This window comes from Stenella coeruleoalba (assembly GCF_951394435.1).
Source record: "Stenella coeruleoalba genome assembly, chromosome: 9".
In the NCBI taxonomy this organism is placed as follows: Eukaryota; Metazoa; Chordata; class Mammalia; order Artiodactyla; family Delphinidae; genus Stenella; species Stenella coeruleoalba.
In genome coordinates this window covers 51,602,602-51,623,066 of record NC_137155.1, presented here as the reverse complement: position 1 = coordinate 51,623,066, position 20,465 = coordinate 51,602,602, and the positions used below count along the sequence as shown (strand labels likewise).

General features: G+C 37.9%; 1 long non-coding RNA gene across 3 annotated transcripts in view; it reads right to left on the bottom strand.

Moving 5' to 3' along the window:
* The window catches only part of LOC307191396, a 646,337-nt gene that overhangs the window by 606,833 nt on the left and 19,039 nt on the right, over window positions 1–20,465 (bottom strand). The window lies entirely within an intron of this gene.

Sequence of the window (20,465 nt, the reverse complement as noted above, 5' to 3'; positions counted from 1 at the left end):
CCATCGAGAGATAAATGGATAAAGAAGATGTGGTACATATATACAATGGAATACTACTCAGCCATAAAAAAGAACAAAATAATGCCATTTACAGCAACATGGATGCAACTAGAGATTATCATACTAAGTGAAGTAAGTCAAAAAGAGGAAGACAAACACCATATGATATCACTTATATGTGGAATCTAAAATATGACACAAATGAACTATCTAGGAAACAGAAACAGAATCACAGACATAGAGAACAGACTACTAATTGCCAAGGGGGATGGGGTTGGGGGAGGGATGAAGTGGGAGGTTGGGGTTAGCAGATGTAAGCTTTTTTATATAGAATGGACAAATTAAAAGGTCCTACTGTATAGAACAGAGAACTATATTCAATACCCTATGATTTTAAGGAAAAGTTTGATAAATTGAACTAAATAAACAGTTGTCAAAAGATACCATTAAGAGAGTGAAAATGCAAGCTACAGGGTGGGAGAGAATATTGCTACAAAGGGGTCATATCCAAGATATGTTTAAAAAAAAAACTCCCATTAAAAAAAAAATACCCTATGATAAACCATAATGGAAAAGAATATATATTAAAAAAATTATATATATAACTGAATAACTTTGCTGTACAGCAGTAATTAATACAACACTGTAAATCAACTATACTTCAATATTTTTTAAGTTATTATCTGAATCTACCACACTAGTATATCCAATGTTTATGACTGTTGTTAAAGAACTTTCATTTTCCCATAATGGGACACCCATCTCAAAAAACACATGGCTTATGACTACACAAGTAAAGCAATAGAATAAGATCAGATACACATCCAGCCAAAATAAAACTCAGGTTTTCCAGGAGAAAAGGTAAATTCAGTTTTCTACATCTGAGTTATGTACAACTCGGTTGAACTTACCTTAATACCTTGGCCAAAGCATACCATGAACCAGGTCATCAGAGAGCAAACTATACATCAACTATCAGGGCTTGCTAACCCAACCAACTATACTTCAGAGGTCTTCCATAATTAGCAAAACTAACGCAAACCTTGTCTTTTATACAGATAAATTATTTATTATGATTAAAGATAATAGAGCTAATACTAATGGTACAAATTAGGAAAAACAATTAGAACATTCACTGAGTGGAGTTCAGTTTTTTTACTTTTTGTTCTATTACAAAGGATGATTATTCATTATTACACGGGGGCTAAGGAGCCTTCTGGAGCATAAATTTGAATTTTATACACTATTGGGATTCAGATGTATAGATACATGTCTGCAGATAGTGTTTAGGGTACACAACTGGAAACAGAGTAGACCAGCGGTCCCCAATCTTTTTGGCACCAGGGACCGTTTTCATGGAAGACAATTTTTCCATGGACCAGTTGGGGGTGGGGATGGTTCAGGCAGTAACGCGAGTGATGGGGAGTGATGGGGAGCGGCGGATGAAACTTCACTCGCTCACCTCCTGCTGTGTGGCTGGGTTCCTGCTGGTCCGAAGCCCTGGGGTTCTAGAATTGCAAATCAGATTCAGCAAGGAGATGTAACTATGGGAGCACTTAACTAAGCTTGACACATGTCATACCATAGTCAACCAGCTCTGCTATGCAGCAGTCAAGTACCTGCATTCCCAACTGCATTGCAAGATGGCAAAATGTTAGCATCTCCAGTTCTAAGAGGGAGAACTCGACTTTCAACCTTCCTGGCACTAAGATAGCATTGAGGCTGCAGCTTGGGAACGGGGTTCCAACTTGAAGTGGCACGTCAATGTAGAGACAACATCTGAGTTCTGGCTTGGTCACTGAAGTCCTGTCTCTGTTAGCCATGGTAATAAGTGACAACAGACCTATTCTGAAACACAGAATTCCCAGTGATAGGAGAAAGGGAGTCTACAAGGGTCTTAGAAGTAAAGCACAAAAACATCTAGATTCAATTTGTACTCAGGGGCTGTTGAAAACTAGACCATTCACTCTTTGTATCTTTTCTGAATTTTTAAGAATTGTTGGGTAATATTGTTATGAGCAGAAGAAAACTATAAAATTTGTCTTAAAAAGAATAAATATTATATTCTAGTACAAGCTTAGATTTCCTGTTACTCAATGAAAATGTATAAAGCACCTCCCATATACCAGGCCCAGTGCTAGACAGAGGATATATCAAGATAGAAATGACCTAGTTCCTACTCACAGTCTCATAGGGAAGACAAATTTTAGTACAGCAATGAATTCTAGCTTACTGGTATCACTAAAGAGGGAATGACCAGCTCTGTTTAGAAGGGCAAAGTCAGGAAGCTGTGAGGTTGATCCAAAAAAGAACTATTTGAGCTGGGGATTAAAGTATAAGCAGGTGTCCTTCAGCTAGAATGGGAAGATAGGTAGCATAGTGAGAAGCATGGAGGTGTAAAATGATGGGATGGAATATATTGGAAGGACTAACATTCAGGAATAGAGCAGATGAAGGAAATACCAGATTAGGTAGGGACACAGGCCAGACAGATCAACAAGTTCATTGTATGACATGAAACTAAATTTGGACTTTGTTCTCTAGGGAATAGGGAAGTCACTGAAAAACTTTAAATGGGAGCTTAACATGATCATATTTGCAATTGAGAAAGATTTATCTATAGACTATCCAGGAGATAGATTTGATAGGGGTCAGGGGCCGTGGGAGCAGTGGTACAAAGGGTGAAGGCAAGTTGGAAGGCTGGAAGAATATCTAAGTAGACAACAGCAGTATCCCAGGACAGAGGCACTAAGTTCCCAAACAGAGGTTGTTGCAGAGGGGGGATGGATAAAAGAGGAGAGCTAATGAAACATGGTAGGAAGATTGAATTTCCAGGAACTCATGACCAATAGGCCATGAGAAGTGAGAAGAAGAAAGGCTTAGGATAGGACTTTTAGAATTCTATTAGCCTGAATGACTTAGAGAATGATGCCATTAAACAGGATAGGGAATTCTACAGGAGAAGCAGATTTTTAACCATAGCAAAAACAGAATGAGCATTCTGTGCATTGTATGCTGTTTACAAAACACAGTTGTTAAGGAATGCCGTGTGGGTTTTTTTGTTTCAGCATACACAAATATAATTATGAAACACATATAGTTTGTGGCAGTGAAAAGAAAAAGGAAGGTATTTCTCTGCTCCTTTGATAAGGTGTTTTTTTAACACAGTCATGGAGAACAGTCACACAGGGTCTCCCTGGAGCACAAAGAACACCTAGAAAACTGCTGGCCAGGAGACCAGTGCCTTCCTTACTCAAACAGAGCTTCCTTTCTGCTCAAAATGAAGGCTGCTGGGGTTTATTTTCTTTAAGCATTGCTCTATAGGGATCTTATAATCTTCAGTTAAAAAAATAAAACTATGAAAATGATGTCTTTTATTATTTTAATAATGAGTCACATTTAATGTTGTTTTAAGACAATAAAAAAGAAATTTGTGATTCTGATCTGATTTTCAGACCATAGACTTCAAAGGAAGCCTGTAAGAAATTATGGCCTAATGAGCATGGGATCTCTAAACTTAAACATTTGAATTAATAACAAAAATATGTAATTTTAATTGGTAACATTAATGCTAGAATTTTTTTCCAAGAACATGAACAAGATATAATAGCTGCTTTTTCTAAAACTGGTCTTCAAGGTAAAAGTGTTAGAAAATTTCCAGTTTGGATTTAATGTTAGGTTCTCCTTTTTTATGCCAGTTTTTCCAGATGTCTTCAAGAGCCCCTTTGAAGAGGTAATAAATTATTTGATCTCTTATTTGTTGAAAATAATCCTATGCTTGAATAAATTAATAAATCACTGACTTGTGACCATTACACATGACCTGAGGCTAAAGTCCACTACCTTCTTCTTCTCAGCTAATTCCATTACTTCAGCTGGTCAAGGAGGCCTCACAGTTATTGCCAGTGAGTATGTGACATCCCCAGAATTATTAATGGATACCCCTTTGAACTGTGCCAAGGACAAGTTGTCGGTTCATGCAGCTATAAAATTATTCAACTGGAAGAGACTGATGAGATCACCTGAGCTCACTAATCCCTCACCCAGAGGCATGACCCCACTGAAATGAGGCTTCCTCAGCAAAATGTTTGTATTTAGAACAACACTGAAGAAAGAGAAAAAGGGAAAGGAGCATAGGTGCCAAAATGGTAATGATGAGGAAGCTGTTGGTCTTCTTAGAAACAATGCCCCCTCCTGCACCTCGACTGAACCAGGGAGTGACTCACTGGACAAGGTTTTCTGAGAGTCAGAGAACCAGGAATTGAAGCTTGAGGCTTGTGATGATCCGGCCATAACAACTGGCACGTACCACAGCACATGACCTGGGAAATGATTTCAGATCTCCCTCGTAAGTTGAAGTTGTACTATCACAAAAGATAAATAATAATGGATTTACATGGTGAGTTAGTTATACAGTGTAAGAGCTGGAAGAGTAGGAATAATTTTCATTTTTTAAAATAGAACTTATGTGAGTGAAATTCCCAACAAAAGCCCACCATGTAATAGGGGCCAGAGTAGAAGTGGGCTCACAGGACCAGGAGATGTTCTTTTTTGTTATGTCTTCACCCCGCTCACAAGCCCCTGTGACAACTTGAGCTCCATGGTACATGATTTGAAAACCCTTCCTCATTTATACAGATGAGGAAATGGATCTTTTTGTCAGGGATTGCTTATTTGCAAGGCACAAAAACCTACTCAAAGTCTCTTAAGTAAAGGGGAAGATATTGACAGCAGAAGGGGGATGCTGATATAACCCGCACATCAAGTGAATGATCTGTCCTCCCAGACCCTAGAGCTGGGATCCCACAAGAGTCTAAGTGTATCTGCTTGTTCTGTCTCTGCAGACAGATGTAGCAATGCTATGAAGTTCAAAGTGGGTTCTTTCCTATTTTCTCAAATTTGACAATTAGACCCACAGCTGGCAACAAAAGTGCTAAATAGTCCTCATTCTAATTTCAGAGAACAACCAGCTGTGGGGTCGGACAGAGTTTGCTGAGAGGTACGTTTCAGCAGAACCAGTGCTACAGAAACTCACCACCTCACTCCTAATACATATAAAAGAGGACAGAGGGAGCCGTGAAGGTCTCCTTTAGTCTGGGAAGATTAGCATTTATGAAGAGAAACTGTGTCTACGTCTTACCTCACTTCACCTCATCACAGGTTAAACCCTTCACCTACTCTACATCCTCACTGAAGAAGATGGACTTGCCTACCACACTGACTAGCCTCACATTAAATTTATGATAGAAAATTTAAGCGAACTCTCTACACTGTCTAATCTTTGTATATTTCCATAGTGAATTTGGTTTTCCTCTTGTTAAAACTGCTGTATTATACCTTCCCTCTGCTCAAACCAATAATAACCTTGTCTCCTGCACTCAACCAGTAAATTTTTGTTAGGAAATAGACATAATCAGAAAAGAACTGTCTCATCTTCTCACCAGCAAATGTATCCACCAATGTACATGCATCTGGTACCCTTAACCTCCACTTATTACAACACTATCCCTGTCCCCAAGGCCAACTCTTCCATTTAAGAATTAAATCTGATCCCCTTTTCTACTTAAAAAGCTTATACACATCCTTCCTATGTCATCAATTTACCCATCTCTGCTGTATTATTCCCATTAATACACAGTATTGAAAAATAAGTAAATAAAATACTTTGAATCAATGTCTCCCTTTAGTTCTTGACCCATTTCTCTGTAAAACTTTAAAACAAAATTTTAATATTTGCTTACTTTGATATTAATTTATCTATTCAACTTTCTTTGGATTAGTACTTGCACAGCATTTATTTTCCCATCCTATTACTTTCAACCTTTCTGTTTTCCCATATTTTTAGGTATGTCTTCTGAGAGCAACATACAGTTGTCATTTTTAAATTCAGTTTGGTAATATTTGTTTTTAATGACAGCATTTAGGCCATATATATTTAATGTAATTATTGACATGTTTAGACTTCATTCTACCATCTTACTGTGTGCTACCTATTTCCTCACCAAGTTCTATGTTCTTAATGTCTTTATTATATAGCATTTTTCTGATTGAGAATATTCATTATTCCAGTTTTCCCCTCTATAACAGTTATACATTTTTTTTTTTACTATTTTTAGAAGTTACTCTAGAGATCACACAATTTAGCAAAACCCAACATTAACTGGCACTTTTACCTTTCCTAATACAATGTGAGAAACTTGTTTCTCTCTGTTGTTGTGTATTTTAATTCTATATATATATAGACCCAAAAGAAATTATAACTACTGTATTATACAGTCATTTAGATTTATACACATTTACCCTTTTGGTTGCTCTTTATTCTTTTCTGCATCTCCTAGTTCCCGTCTGGTTTCCACTACCTGGAAAAAAAAATCTTTAGTGTTCCTTTCAGTGCATAATTCATGTCTGCTGGAAAAAATTCTTTTCTTCACAAGTTTTTGGTCTGAAAATGTCTTTATTTCATTATTGACAGATTTTTTTTAGATGTTTAGAAATCTAGCTTGGCAGTTATTTTCTTTCTAAACTTTGTAGAAAATTCCATTGTTTCTGATAAAAAAGAGAAATCTCATTCTAACTTGCTTCATGAGGTTCCTGTGGCTAGTTTTTTTTTTTTTTTTTTTCTTTGTGGCTTAGTTTTCAGTCCTTTTGCTATTGTTAGGCTAAGTGTGGTTTATCCTTTCAGTTATCTTAGTTGGATTTTGTAGTGTTTCTTGAATCTGTGATTTGATATTCATGAACAAGCTTGGAAAATTCTCAGCCATTGTCTTTTCAAATATTGCTTGTGTCTCATTTTCTCTCTCCCTTGCTTCTTCCAAGACTCCAATTGTTCATGCTAGATGTTCACACTCTATTTCCTGTCAACCTTAAAAATGAAATAACAAGGTCTTAACTATCTAAAATGAGCCAAATGCTATAACAGCAGAGAAATTGCAATTTGGGACAAGCAAACTATAAAAAGCCATAAGCAAATCTAAGGAGACAAAGGGAAGGTCAGCTTTTATTATGCTTTAGGAGGAAACTGGGGAGGGCTGTGGCGGGTTTTGTTTTTTTTTGTTTTTTAATTGGCTGCAAGAAGTGGGAAGCTTGTTGCTGGATCAGAAGGAAATCTCTTTCTTCCTTCTGGGGTCTGCAAGCTGGGGTGAGTGATATGTGCATGAGAGCCCTCCCTTCATGGCTTCCTGACTCCATTTTGATTTACTCTTCATTTGTTCATTTTCATGCTCTTATTTCATTACCTTCTCTTTGTATTTTCCATTCCTTTTTTTCTTTATATATCATTCTTATAATCATTTTTACCTATCTCCTAGTTCACTAATTCTATCTTCAACTATGTCTAATGTTATTAAATCCATCCACTGAGTTTTTAATTTCAGGTAAATTCAGCTTTAGAAATTTCAATTTTTTTTTCTAGCTTCCAATTTTCTGGCAGATTTCCTAATCTAACCTTAATCTCCATGAGCAAAGTAAGAATCTTAAAGATAAGTCCATTATCTGATGCTCCTTTGAGTCTGTTTCTACTGTTAGGGCTTTGTTTTTTTTTTCCCTTTGTTTTCACTCATGTCATTTAATCTCCTAATATGACTGGTTATTTTATTGAGTGTCAAACACTGTATATTAAGACACTGTAAAATAATTTGAGGCTTAGAATGATGTTATCTTACTCAAGAATTTATGTTTTCTTCTGGCAAGTACTTAAGGGGCACTAGCAATGTGAGGTTTCCTTAATTCAGTTTTAAGGACTGAGTTTATTTGAAGCTGGGCTTCACTCCCTGCCAAACTTGAACTACTTCTGATTCACACTTATTCCAAGAGTTAGCTTCTTGGGATTCCAACTCAAAGCCTCGTGGAAGATGACTACTTGGTTCTCCCTGTTGGCACACTCTGGATTACATATTTTGGCCTGTTAGTCTCTTGAATCTGTTAAAGGTGCTGTTCACTTTCTCAGCCTCTCAACTACATCTTCATAATCTCCTAATGGAAAAGTAGACCTCATTGTTGGTTTTACCCTTCTGGGTTTCTGTCCTCTTCCAAAACTTAATGTTTTTCACCATTTTGTTAGATATCCAATACCTTCAGGTAAAGAGATTTTGTAATTAGTCTTGCTTTTCTAGTTGTTCTCAGAATTCGTATATAAAACTTAGGCAAGCACTGCCAGAAGCAGAAATCCATAGAGAGAGCTGACTGTAGTCAGTGTCTCTGTGTCCTCTTCTTCCATTTTCTCTTCTATTCTTAACAGCTTTATCCGTCACTCTTCCACTGCAGGCTCTCTTGTCGAGATCACAAAGTGGGGCTTCCCTGGTGGCGCAGTGGTTGAGAGTCCGCCTGCCGATGCAGGGGACACGGGTTCATGCCCCAGTCCAGGAAGATCCCACATGCCGCGGAGCGGCTAGGCCTGTGAGCCATGGCCGCTGAGCCTGCGTGTCCGGAGTCTGTGCTCCGCAACGGGAGAGGCCACAACAGTGAGAGGCCCGCATACCGCAAAAAAAAAAGATCACAAAGTGATCAAGTCTCAGTCCTCATCTTACTTGCTCACCCAGTAACATTTAACTGAGATGACTTTCTTTCTTGAAACATTTTCTTTACTTGGCTTCTGGGAAACCATACTCTCTGACATGCCTTCTCTGTTTCCTTTTCTGGCTCCTCTTCCTTTCCCCATCATCTTGATGTTAGTAGCGTTAACTTGTGGACCCCCTCTCTTCTCTATCTACACCCACAATGCAGGTGACCTCCTTCAGTCTATGGCCTTAAATATAAAACATCAAAAGTATGTTGATCAGTTCCAAACTAATATCCCTAGCCTTGACCTTTCATCTGAGCTCCAGACTATTACATCTCTTTTCCTGACAACTTCACTTAAATGTCTAAAAAGCATCTCAAACATTAAGTTCTAAAAATGAAATCTTAATTTCCTACCCATCTCCACCCAGCTTCTCAAAACAGACACTTAAAAGCTACCTTCAATACTGCTCTTTACCTCACTTTCCACATCAAATATATTAGCAAATCCTACTGGTTCCACCATCAGAATATATTCTGCATCCAACTGTGTCTCATCATTAAAATCATCTTGGTTTAAAAAACTATAGTCCTTCTCCTAGAATTCTTGAAACCTCCCACTGGTCTTTCTGCTCCCACCCTCATCTTCATCCCCTGCCACCACCACCACTCCCACAAAGTATTTCCCACCCAACGTGATGCTTCAAAACTGTAAATGTTATCATGTCATTCCTCTGCACAGAAATCTCCAATGTCTTCCCATAACACAAGATAAAATGCAAACTCTTTATTATGGGATACAAATCCCTAAAACATCTGCACCGTGCCCACTTTTCTGAACTTAACTCTTGCCACTCTTTACCTTACGCAAATCACTCCAATTACACTGGTCCCCTTGCTTTTTCTCAAACACAAACTCATTTCTACCTTAAGGCCTTCATACTTGCTATTTTTTCTGCTGGGAATGCTCTACCTTTCTCAAGATTCATTCTTTTACATCATTACATCTATATTCAGATGGCATCTCTTCCAAGTGATCTCCCCTGACTATCCTATCTAAAATAGTTCTGTTCCTGTACCACTCTCCCCTTTCCCTTGGCTTTATTTATGAAGTTCTTATTACTATCCAATGTTATATCTTTTATAGGTGTACTTGTGTTTGTCTGGTTGTCTAGTTCCCCCACACACGAGAACAGAGCCATTGTCTTATTTATGACAATATTCTCACAACCTAGAACAGAGCCTGGCACTAAGAGAAACTCAATAAAATATTTGTTAAATGAATGAACAAATGAACAAGGAACACAGTTGTATTATCAATAAATGGTTGAGATGGTGGTGTTTAGGAAACAGAAGTTATTTAGATCTGTGTTTCTCAAAGTGTGTTCACAGACCAGTAGTATCAGCATCACCTGGGAGCTTATTAAAAATGCAAATTCTGGGACACCCCACCCCCACTCCAGACCTACTGAGTCAGAAACTGGAGGTGAGGAGAGCAATCTATGTTTTATCAAGTCCTTCTAGAGATTCTGATGCATGATAAGTTTGAGAACCACTGGTTTCAGGGATAGGTCAAACCTGGCCCACTGCCTATTTTTGTAAGTCAAGTTTTATTGAAACACAGCCACTTCCAGTCATTTACATATTGTCTAGGCTGCTTTTGCACTAAAACAGCAGTGTTGAGAAGTTGCAACAGAGATCTTATAGCCTACAAAGCCTATAATATTTACTCTCTGGTCCTTTGCAGAAAAAGTTTAGTTATCCCTAGTTTAGACTAATACCTTACACCATATATTTACGACAGAGTAAACACATACATGTATCTCCTTCCCATCTAAATACCACTGACATTTAAAGGAAAGATATGGTTAAAGAAGGATCCATAACAAAAAAACAGGAAAGCATGGCATCAGTGGACCAGAAAATGTGAGGAATTTCCAGTACACAAATAGTATTTGGGGGAGGGGAGAAAACAGATTTACAGAGAAATGAGTAGGAGAAACTGCAACACAAGATCCCAGTAGAAGCTATTGCAAAAGGAAGCAAAATTTCCTAAGAAAATCCTGAATGAGTTTTATGCTCTGAGCTCATCAGACCAAATCAGTCCTGGAGAAATCATTGGATGAGTCATTAAAGGACCAGTCAGAAGATCTAGCCAGTAACCCTTTGAGCAAGATCTGTGCAGCTGGCTGCACGTCATTTACAAACCAAGCTGAAAGGCTCCTGGCTTAAGTTCTGGGGCCTGAGAAGCAGAGTCAAGCAAGGCTTCCACAGTGACAGCAGAGGACAGGAAAAAAAGGGCATCCTGACTCTAGCATTTGCCACTAGGGTAAACTGTCATGTACAGGTCTCTAAACTGGGTGTTCTGGAATCAGAGACTCCCAGAGTAGCTTCTGGGAATGGAGAGGGACAATGTGCAAGGTAAGGATGGGAAGCCCGCTTTTACTCAGTGAACAAGCTACTTACCCACCGTTACAGGTTAAATTGTATCCCTCAAAAAGATATGTTGAAGTCCTAATCCCTAGTACATCAAAACACGACCTTATTTGGAAATAGGTCATTGAAGGTATAATTAGTTAAGATAAGGTTCTAATGAAGTATGGTGGGCCCTTAATCCAATATGATTTATATGTCCTTATAAGAAGAGGACAGAGACAGAGAGAGGAAAACACCATGTGAATACAAAGAGACACATAGACACAGAGGGAAGATGACCATGTGAAGACAAAGGCAGAGCATGGATTTATGTTATCACAGCCAAGCAGTGCCTAGGGCTACCAGAAGCTGGAAGAAGCAAAGAAGGATATTCTCCTAGGGCTTGGAGATTGTATGGGCTTGCCAACACCTTGATTTTGGACTTTTAGCCTCTAGAACTGTGAGAGAATAAATTTCTATTGTTTAAAGCCACCTAATTTGGGGTATTTTGTTAAGGCAGCCCTAGGAAACTAATACACCAGCACTCTGGGCCCACATTCCACTGTGCTCTTCCTTTAGCAGCAAAAGTGGAACATGCATTAAAAGACAAGTAAACAGGGATTCTCATCTGGCCAAGGAAACAGAACTTACCAACAATAAGAACAGATAATCATCACCAAGTATTTAAGGAAAATGAACCCTATTGGGAAGGATCATCTGATTCAAATAACAGAACTAAAACCTACAGAAAATTAATAGGGACAACAGAATAAGACCTTAAAATAAGTATAACATATATTTGGAGAGATTTGAGACGATAGTACATTCATGAGCAAAAATATGACTGCTATAAAAAAAGAGAACAATTGGAGTTCTTAGGAATTAAAACTATTACTGCCAAAATTTTTTAAAACTGCATAGCACAATATTGTATAATATAGGAGAAAAGCACACACAGAAGACAACAAAATACCTTTGGGCATGCAAGAATACATGCATATTTAAGAACACATATCAAATATACTAAATAGAAACAGTGGTGGGGAAAATGAAAATGCAAATCAGGGATGAAGTTTAGAAAAATAAATGAGTGAAACAAGATTCTTACCTGGACAAATGATAACACTGTACTATGAAGTAAGGTGTTATAATTAAGTCAACTCTCTACACTCAGACAAGATCGGGCACATTCAGGGTGGTATGGCCCTAGACAACTCTTTACATTCAGGATTCAAAAAGGAAAAAAAATATATTAGTAGAGGAACTGAATTCCATAACAGATATAGTTAAGGACCAACTTCCAGAACTAAAAGACTAAACTGAGGACTCCTCCCAGAATGCAGTACAAAAAAAAAAAAAAAAAAGGAAAATGTTAAAGAAAAGTTAAGGGACATGGAAAAGAGATCTAGATGATTTGAAATACCTCTCATGTAAGTCCTCAGAAGCATGGAATGGAAATGTGAAAATAAATATAAAAGAAAATTTCCTGGAGCTACAGAAAAACACTAGACTTCAGATCAAAGGGCTTTCTAAGATGAATTAGGGAGTGAGGGAGCTCAGGAATCTATACCTATTCAAACTTGGTGAATTTTCAGGCTACCAAGGATAAGGAAAAAAATCCCAAAACCTTCCATAGAGAAAAAACAGACTAATTACTTTAGGGAAAAGTATCTAGGTTCCAAGCAATTGAAGAGAGAGTGGGTGGTTACACATATTCCTAAAATTTGGCTCTAGAAAAAAGCTAGGCAGTAGATAGTATTGCCAGAAGGGATGTCATTAATAATGAACTAAGGCTACTAAAATTATCACTTTCCTCATAAAGCCTCACATTCTGGCAGGAATAAGGCACTTATTCTGGTCCTGGCTGTCAATGAACTGGTGCCAAAATGTTAATACCCCATCACGCAACTTTTCATACGAAATCCATCTCACATAAGAAGCAGAGTTTATAAGATCACATTCTACTGTCTATATATTCCTAATCCAAAATAATTTCTGTAATTCTAAATATGTAGCGTAAGTTCATAACATAAATCCTCCATGAATCTCATTTTGTAGACACCACTGGGGCCAGAGAGGGGAGGCTGTTCCGGAATCACACACTTGTAGGTGGCAGAACAAGGTCTGAGATCCAAGGCTCCTTGATTTTGTAGCCACTGTGTCATGCTGAGAGCTTGGCACTGATCTTTCTACACTCTTGTGTTTGGTCTCCTTTGTGATGAAGGGTGTGCATTTGTGCCACTGGAAGGGTTGGTGAAGAGTCCAGAGACTCACAACAGAGCAAATCTCTCTGTTCTCTGCAGAAATCCTCATTCTTGGCTTAACAAGCTCACCAGCCAAAGGCAGTAAATCTGATCTTGCTTCAGGTTACCAAAGGGGTGAGGTGTGTAATAGTGTTGGGAAAACAGCCACTTGAAAACTCACATCTGGACCTTGTTCCATGACTATAATACTAAATACTTCATTCTATTGGGACAGACACAAACAGTCTGACACACCCATCAGTCACCACCATGACTTCCTTGGTTTTCAGATCCCTGGACATTATAGATAAAAGTTAAGCAATATCTCTAGCAGTAGTTCCTCTTCAAAAGCAACCCCAGAATAATCATTAAAATCCCATGGACTAGTCAAGATAGTGAGACATGCTTTCAAATTAAGAGACACTATTTCTTCTTTTTAAAAAATTATTTTTTAATCTACCAAAAAGTAAATCTAGTGTAAAATTCATTGAATATTATTTTAAAAACTTGAAATTCAAATACAGAATAGTCGGTTTGTCTAAGTTTTAGGCATACCTAAATGCCATACCTACTAAAGTTTCCTAAATCTGTATCACATAGGCTATAAAATAAAATGTCTTTATCTGTACAAGGCAAATCAAGTCTTTCTGAATTTTCTTTAAGGCCAATTGTTTTCATATAGCTAGTATCTTACCTTCTTCTCATATTTCTATTAGTCAATCCCAAACCACATTTCCTTCTTCATAGTAATCTTTTGACAAAATCCATCCTTTGGTTCTTTTCAAAGAATAACACAGAAACTGTGACTAATTCATAAGAAAAGGGCAGTGAAAACCAAAATTATTTTAGATTTTCATTACATTTGTGCAATATCTCTAGTAGAGGGGGAATGGTTTTCCCGACAACTTTCTGGATGGAAAATATGAGTGGTAAAGACACCAAGCTTGTGTAGTTAAACAATTTTAAGATAGAATTCCTTTTTCCCTTGGCAACTAAATGCTTAATTTTCATCATTCAACATATAATTTTAAATTAGGGCAACCAGATTTGTAGCATGAAAACTAAAATTTTATTACTCAGTTACACTTGTATACTGCACAAGTCATACCAAAAGAAAGAGAAAAATATTTTTTAAACAGTCTTGTACAATGAAGGCTCAGGAATCTTCCCCCTGAAGTGACTATAGAAAAAAAGAACACATTGTCTGTTGAGAGCTGAGCTACATTTGTTCCATTAAGGCTAGTGAGATTTATTTTTCACTTCTAAGGAGATAAAGGAAGAAGAATGAACATTGTCTTTCAGAAAATTCGGAATACTGCCAAAATTCTGCCTCCCACTTTGGCATTCTGCCTTTATCCGGAAAGATAATACCTTCTATATTATAATAGCTTATGGTAAGAAGAACTGTCAATAAGAGGAGGGAGGCTGCAGGGAGGGACAGAGGAATACTGCCAAAATTCTGCCTCCCACTTTGGCATTCTGCCTTTATCTGGAAAGATAATACCTTCTATATTATAATAGCTTATGGTAAGAAGAACTGTCAATAAGAGGAGGGAGGCTGCAGGGAGGGACAGAGGAAAAGAACAATATCAAGAAGGGAAAATTTTGAGGTCAACTGACCCACGATTTGGGTCTTGGTTTGCGTTTGTTTACACAAACAGAATTTAAAAGTCAAATAGCCCCTTTAGCCTTGCGGCGTACTTAAAAATGGCTGTCTGGGAATTCCCTTGCTTTCATCAAATAATTGATGAGTGAAAATTGCAACAGCTTGGTCTTTCTGTTGTTCCTAGATGGCATAAGAAAACCTTAATATGTTAAGTGTCTTTCCAGTGATGAAAAATTCTGCTGTGTGGTTTTATAAAATCACTCAAATTATCAATGCTTTTGCTAATCCTTTCCCACTTGTCAAAACAAATATTTTCTAAGGAAGGCTCCAGTTTTCATTAAAATATTCAACTGGATGCAAGCAAAGTAAACAATAAATCTCCAGAGTAGGCATCTACCGGATCTCACAAGCAGGAGAGATTTTTCCAGACTTGAAAGAACAAGTACTCAGTGAATCCAAGGTGAGAGGTAAAGGGAGGCTGAGAATGAGTCAAGAATCTGATGAACCTGTTTTCTTCTCATTGTCCCACTTCCTTGTTTGCTTTTTTTCACATATCCTATTGAATATCAAGATTTGGCTTCTTATGAATAAGATGCTTAATAGAGAAGCACGTTAGCTTTTTCAAGCCCATAAATGCCTTTTAAATGTTCACAGAATTTTACAACAATCTGATGAAAAAGTATTGAAAAACATAGTTTGTATAATTGTGTCATTAAAAAAATTTTAACTATTACTAAAGGAGTTCAGTGCTGTTGAATACAAAATATCAATACTTAGGATTGCTATTTACATTTATGAGCTAAAAGGAATCTTCAGAATTGTCTAGTCTAATTTCCTCGTTCTACATTTTTGTTTTATTATCTCCAAGCAATGTATTTTGTTTGCTTTGTCGTTATGTTAAAGAAAATGGAAAATTTTTCAGAAAAAAGGAATAGATGATAACTTTTTTAAAAAGAAAAGAAAATTAACGAAAAGGGGGATTTGAGTGTATTGAGCAATATAGGAAAGATATTTACAGGACATAAAATCATTTCCAATGGAAAGAAGACATATAGGTTTGTCAATTTGCTGGGGTATCTTTTGTTTTTCTCTGTTTTTCTGAGTATTTTCTGAGATGGCCAGTTTTATACAGCATAGAATCAAGTGAGAATGGAACCAAAGTAATTTGCAAAGTTGAGAGATGGCTGTGACGAGTCCCCTGATCTTGGTTCCGGTCTGTCTACTGAACTCGGTACGCTCCAACAGAGATTATAATTCACCTGATGCAACAAGTGAGAAACAAGGGAAAAAACTGTTAAGAGCTCTATGGTAGGAGAGATTATGGCTATCATCTCCACTTATTTTTAGTATCCCTTCTTTTGAGTGTGTGTCTAACAGCTAATAGAAATCAAATCATCTGCTTGGATGTGACTTTAGATGCTATATTATTATAATAAGTCCAGTCTCTAACATTCTCAATAAGGAATCATACAGTGACAGAGAACTCACTATTTTGTGAGACAATCTATTTCTATAAATACCAGCCATTGTTCCTAATGCTGCTATCCAGAGTCTCAACCTGAAAATAATTTCCTTATCTCCTCCTGTCCATCTCCCACAACAACAACAAATCCCCTTTCCAGACATTGCTACATCTGTTAATGATATAACTGTTTGTCAAACTAAAAAACTCTGTGTTCCCTTCCATCTAAAAATTGTCTTGATTTACCAAGACTTGATTCCACTTTGGAATCTATAGCTTCTGTCCCTACCCAGTTTCACTGATAACATACCATCACTTCTGCTGTATACTCATTCATCGTATAGACCAGGGGTCCCCAACCCCCGGGCCATGGACTGGTACCGGTCCATGGCCTGTTACGCACCAGGCTACACAGCAGGAGGTGAGTAGCAGGTGAGCGAGCGAAGCTTCATCTCCCATCGCTCGCATTACCTCCTGAACTCCACCTCCTGTCAGATCAGCAGCAGCATTAGATTCTCACAGGAGCATGAACCCTGCTGTGAACTGCGCATGCGAGGGATCTAGGTTGCGCCCTCCTTATGAGAATCTAATGCCTGATGGTCTGAGGTGGAGCTGAGGCGCTGATGCTAGCGCTGGGGAGCAGCTGCGAATACAGATTATCATTAGCAGAGAGGTTTGACTGCAGAGAGACCATAATAAATCAATTGCTTGCAGACTCATATCAAAACCCTATCAGTGAGTGGCAAGTGAAAACAAGCTCAGAGCTCCCACTGATTCTGCATTATGGTGAGCTGTATAATTATTTCATTATATATTACAACGTAATAATAGTAGAAATAAAGTACACAATAAACGTAATGTGCTTGAATCATCCCGGAGCCATCCACCCCGGTCCGTGGAAAACTGTCTTCCACGAAACTGGTCCCTGGCGCCAAAAAGGTTGGGGACTTCTGATATAGACCAGCTCTAATACAATATGGAAGGAGATTATACAGGTCATGACCATCAGGAGGGAACACTGAGGACCATCTTGGAGGCTGGCAACCACACAATGTGGCAGGAAAGATGACCACTGACAATGTTAGGATCCTTGAAGAAGTGGGTATCTTTCCCAATAGGTCTAGGAAAAAAAGCTCTAGAGATAATGCTAATTGGCTCCGTTTAGAGTGTGTGCCCGTTCATGAACCAATAATTATGACCAGAGGAATGGACTCCTTTAATTGAGCACATCAGGGTCATCTGCCTACCTATAGCTCGTGAGGGAGAATGGTGTCATCTCCACCTAAACCACTGAATCAGAAAAGAGGGGATGCTGGACAGAAAAATTACATATGTCCTCTGCTCTACTTCACACCTGAACTGCTTTATTAGTCTTCTAAGCCTCTTTGCCTTCCTTTGCAAATGGCACATGGCTAACAAATTAATCTTCCTAAAACTCAACTTGGATTAAGCTGTTTCTTTTATCAAAATCTTCCCTAAATAGCTCCTCACTGCTTATAAGGTAAGTCCTTAGTCCTTAATCTGGCATTCACACTCTTCTACAATCTGACTCCAAACTCCTTTCCTAGTCTAATCTATAATTTTTCACCTCTCTGAAAAACCAATTTACTCACTCTCCTCCTAAAATGGCTTTGACTCCATGGCCTTGTTCACCTTGTTCTCATTCCTTATCTCCAAGAATGTCTTTTTCTCTCTTCTTCCCTTATTCAAAGTCCACCCATTCTTCAAGTACACCTTTTGAGTTCACTTTCATACAGCTTTCTATACTCATCCCAGCCTGAAGGAACTTCCTCTCCCTTTCTGTCTGGTGATAATATTTTTGTTGTATCATTCTTTGGCAAGTATGATGTACTGCTTTATTCTATCATGAATTCATTCAATAAATAACACATTATCTACCTATAGCTACTTATTTAGATTGCAAACTTTAAGAAACAAAGATTATGGCTTAGATATCTTTTCATCCCATGTAAGGCTTGGTTTGCAATTAATAAACACTTGTTTATTTGATTTTGATTGTACACCTCTGGGTATTTAAAGATATGAATGTCTTTAACCCAGTTTAGGAATTCAACTTTCTGATCAATGTACACATTAAGGAAAAATGCTGTTTCCATTGACTCTTTAATCACTATACAATGACACTCACATATTTTTTTAATTCCTTCTGCACCCTAGGTTCAACAAATTCCACACTTGAGGAAAGACTGTTCAGAAATTAGAAGGTACTCCAGTTCTAAAAAGATGTGTACTTTCAACCACATATCTGCAGAAAATGAATTGTGACTTTCCAAACTGTATTGAATTACGGAAGCAATAATCTAGATGATTTTAGTCAACAGTTAAACACTACTACTCCAAGCTATCAATCTGCAATGATTAGATTCACCACAGTTTTAAAGATTTACACTTTTAAAGGAGGCTGTTTGGAGCAAAGCACAGTCAATGCAAATGGCTTCTAGGAAACTATTTCTGAAGGAATTTGGCTATTTATGTCTTTGGCCAGAATTACTTGAGTTTTGGCTCGCAGTCTGTATTTTGCTTTCCTGGTAGAAACGTGTACTCACAGTATTCTGCCTGCCAGGATTCCTCGCCAAAAGGGAACCCACACCACTTCATCATGAAAGGACAAGAACTCTCCCAGGTAGACTACTGGTGTGTACTCTAAATGAAAAGAACCCACCCATTTTTATATCCTTACCAAGTAGCTACTAAGACAGTGTTCTAGGTATTATGGATAAACACTGAACTAAGTGTTATAGATATATAAAATCATCCAAAGGTTACTCTAGAAAGAGTGCCAACCCAAAACAGCATGCAAGATCTACGTCCGTAGTAAGGATAATGTGTCATACATAATTGGAGGAGAGAGTTTTGTGTGGGCTGGGAGAACTCAAGAAAGGTCTCATAAAGAAAAGGGATCTAATCAGTGGATCACTTAGTACAGGCAGGTAATTTAGTAGAAGCTCACCAGGAAATAGGACTGAAAATGACATATTCTAGACCAATAGGATGTGAAAAGAGAGCTTAGACAGGGATATGCTTGGTAAAAGAAGGTAGGTAATTTGGGAATACACTAGAGAAGAGTTTTGGTAGTCTGTGTTTTGTCCTACAGACAATGGAGATTTTTGAAAGTTTCAGAGCACCAACAAAACAGTTTTAATATAAAATGAGAAATAAAAAATCACTAAAATAATTTTTGAAGAAAAAGAGACAATTAAAAACAGAATCTTTTTAAACAGAAATCACAGATAGTTTAGAAAGGAATTAATAAAGCTTAAAGTCAACATTATGAGCAGGAAGTATAGAATTTAAACATTACAGTGGTAAAATCATATATAACTGAAACAATTCAGCATTTTCATTCATATTTAGTACTCTTTCCTGATTATAAAACAATCCATATTCATAGGATTCCTTAGAAATTTTAACTATGTAAAAGATAACTAGAAACTTGGTAAGAAGGAAAATTATAAGTAAAAATTTTAAAACTGTTGTGATATAAAAGGGGTATCAGGGGGCTTCCCTGGTGGCGCAGTGGTTGAGAGTCCGCCTGCCGATGCAGGGGACGCGGGTTCATGCCCCGATCCAGGAAGATCCCACATGTCGTGGAGTGGCTGGGCCCGTGAGCCATGCCGCTGAGGCTGTGCGTCCGGAGCCTGTGCTCCGCAATGGGAGAGGCCACAACAGTGAGAGGCCCGAGTACCGCAAAAATAAATAAATAAATAAAAAATAAAAGGGGTATCAAAAATTTTGCTCTGGGACTTCCCTGATGGCACAGCGGTTCAGACTCTGCACTCTCAGTGCAGGGGGCCATGGTTTGATCCCTGGTCAGGGAATTAGATCCCACATGCATGCCGCAACTAAGAGTTCGCATGCCACAACTAAGGAGCCTGCATGCTGCAACTAAGGAGCCTGTGAGCCACAACTAAGTAACCCACCTGTTGCAACTAAGACCTGGCGCAACCAAATAAATAAACAAAATTAAAAAAACTTTGCTCTAAAATTCAAGTACTTCCTTTTTGTGAGAACTTTACTCAAAGCCTATTCACAGATACTTTTGACATGGTTATGTCACGCTTTTAACTAGTTTATCAGTTTGTAGCACTTCAGTTGTAACAACTTAGAAAAGTTTTGCTGCTAGGTGCTGGCATATTAACAGCTTCAGAAAATTAAAGCTCATGTTGAGAGCAAAGACCGAAACAGAAAACCTAGTCAAAAAGTGGGCAGAAGACCTAAATAG